This window comes from Nelumbo nucifera, chromosome 4, assembly GCF_055504915.1.
Source record: "Nelumbo nucifera cultivar China Antique chromosome 4, China Antique-T2T, whole genome shotgun sequence".
NCBI classification, from domain to species: Eukaryota; Viridiplantae; Streptophyta; class Magnoliopsida; order Proteales; family Nelumbonaceae; genus Nelumbo; species Nelumbo nucifera.
The window spans coordinates 88244037-88247260 of NC_142652.1; positions in this window are offsets into that span (position 1 = coordinate 88244037).

The following is a 3224-nucleotide window of genomic DNA, read 5'->3' on the forward strand; positions in this document are numbered from 1 at the left end:
GTCTACAGTACTTCACACTTCCACACTAAATGAATGAATGCTTCCACAGTTAGCTACACTTTTTATTTATTCCGAGAGTCCAAAAGATGGAATGCGATAGCTTTCATGGCTTGGTCGGACTTGGTTTATATGGATGGCATTAAACGGTACAGTACTGTCCTTTTGCTAGTACCCGAGGAGGGCTCTAGATTTGTTGATGGTGAATATTACAAGCTTGCCAATTAAGAGGGATAGATGCTTTGAGGATCAACCACGACTAATTGTCAAGAATCAGGAGACGGCGATTGATTTGTTGTTATATGTGACGCTTGTTTTTGGCTTTACTTGTAAAAGAAGCTGATAAGGGGTCCAAGTGGTTCAATCATATCTCCATGGATTCATCCCATCTCGCCCATGTTCTGAGAGCAACTCTGTTGCATAAAAGCACATTTGTTATATTACAAGTAGGGGAGGGCATGTGCCATGGATGCTCAGCTCGTCCCTTTGGGCAGTTTGAGAGCGTCTTCATTTTCATTGTTGTCCTCATATTCGAGAATGACCCTGTACCAAGTACGGGGCCGATATTCTGATTTTGTTTTATTTATTGTATTCTAATAAATTTTGTTTGGCAATCATTTTTTTATGTTGTAAATTTAATTTATTGTAATTTGATTTTTATGTATAAATTTGGTTTTAATTTAAGAGATCGAGTCAAGTTTTATTTTTAAATAATAACCCGCATTATGGATACTACATCATTTGAAATGAGCTTTTGTTTTTTATTTTTCTCTTTTTAATGGAGCTAACTATCCTTAACTGTTTTGAGAGGAGACGGAATTTAGTCTTCACAGAATTTGTACTCACACCGTCCTCACAACACTTACAGCCGTGCATTTGGAATATCTTTGTTATTATAATTTTTTTCATCCATGGGGAGATGTTCCAGGGCGAGGGCTGCAAATGTTGTGAGGATGATGTGAATACAAGTTTTGTGAGGACTGAATTTGGATTCGGAGGTAATTTCCATTTGAGTGGGTATTAGGTAGACATATGTATGAAGAATAAAACTTTTGTTTGAGAGTGAAAATAATCACTTCATAGGTGCTCTTTCTTAGGAAAATAAGGCTATATTTGGTTCAATTCTCATTCTTACCCAAGATGAAATTCTAAAATGGAAAATAATGGGTAAAAATAGGTAATATGAGAAAATATTGCTTTGAATCAAACACTTTTTTCCTAAAAATGAATTCACTTCAAATTGACAAGTGTCCTATGTTCCTCATTTTTATTCTTCAAAAAAAAAAAACAAAAAATTGTATTGGCATTCACAAACCGCCAGCCTAGGTCTCCAATAGTCAATAATTATCAATTGTCATAGATGTTTTGTAAAAGTACTTTCATAAAAATTCTTTTATAAAAGTACTTTCGTAGAAGTGCTTTTATAAAAATACTTCCATAAAAATGCTTTTATAAGTGTTTTTGTAAAAGTACTTCAGTAAAAGTGCTTTCATAAAAGTACTTCCATAAAAGTATTTTCGTAAAAGTACTTTCATAAAAGTGCTTTTATAAAAGTGTTTTCATTTCATAAAAGTACTTTCATATAAGTGCTTTTGTAAAAGTACAAAGTTCTTTTATAAAAGTACTTTCGTAAGTGTTTTCATAAAGGTACTTTCGTAAAAATGTTTTTATAAAAGTACTTTCGTAAAAGTACATCCGTTAAAGTGTTTTTATAAAAGTGCTTTCGTAAAACTACTTCCATAAAAGTACTTTCATAAAAGTGCTTTCTTGAAAAAGTAGTTTTATAAAAATGCTTTCGTAAAAGTACTTTTGTAAAAGTGCTTTTGCAAAAGTAAGCATCCATGACAACAGTTTTATAGATAGAGTTTCCTCAAAGAATGAAATGAGCAAGATGGGGCATGATTATTTTTCATGCTGCAGGGTAGTCAATTTTTGTACTATGGCAAAGAGAGGAAAAAGAATGTGGCTATTGGCAAGAATTTTGTATCCAAACACTCTAATGTTATTCATTCTTGCCCATTGAATTAAGAGAATGAGACCTAGGGCAGTGAACCAAACATGGCCTAAGATGTCAATTGTCTAAAGGAGAAATTCTTAAATCTAAGGGCCACTTGTTTGGGTTAGTATAGGATCATGAATTGAGCCTTAAAGCCTTGATTATATTTACTTTTCATTTTCCTCTCTTTACAATGACGTATCAAAGAATACGACAATGGTTTCTTAATTGACTAAATTAGGTTCATTTTTCAACAACCTACCATATCTTGGGTTACAATATCCATGTAACCAATTAATCCACACCATCTCATGGCTCATGTGAAATTTTCTAAAAGATGCTCACATAAGAGAATTTGTTTTACTTATTTTGAATTGATGTTGAAAAAGTAATGAACGGAGAACGGGACTTATCAGTTTGATGTTGATCGAACCAATGTTGAATTGTGAAACACACAACTAACGGTGTGAAACACATGGTTAACTTGCAAACAAATTCCTATAGGTTGTGTAATGGTCACTCTCTTTGAATAGGACTAAGTCGTGTCACTTGGTCACTCTCTTTGAAACTGCATTTATCTCTATAGTGCAATTTAGAACTTTGCGAACCAGTTTTCAAGATAAAATAGTTCATAAGTTTTCAATAAGCATGCACCCATTTACCAAATAAAATACAAATAAGACAAAAGCACTTTAAAAGAGGAGAAATGATTCATGTATCTTGTTTCTTCCCTTTACCTTCAATATATATGATCAAAAAGAAAATAAATGAAAGCTTTTGGGAGCTGTATTTTAAAACGTGTCCCCCTAGATCTAACACCTTTTCCTCGAGGTCAATGGGTTTGTGATTCAACCATCTGGATTAATAGGACAATCTAGTATGTCATTTATATAGAAAATTTAAAAAATATATATAAAATAATACGAAATAAACAATAACCCATTGAATAGAGAAGACGGATTAACTGTTCAACTTAGGGGTGAGCAAAAGAAACCGAAAAACAGAACCGACCAAAATCGAACCGAAAAATTGGTTAACCGAACTGGTCGATTCGGTTTCAATTAACCATTTAAAAAAACTGGCGGTTAACCAAACTGATTGATATTATGTAATATTGTATATATATATTATATATTATATTTTTAATTTTTTTGAAAATCGAATAAAAATGTTCAATTTTCAACCTTTCTCTTCGAAAAGCGAACCTATCACTACAGTCTGGGCTGTTTAG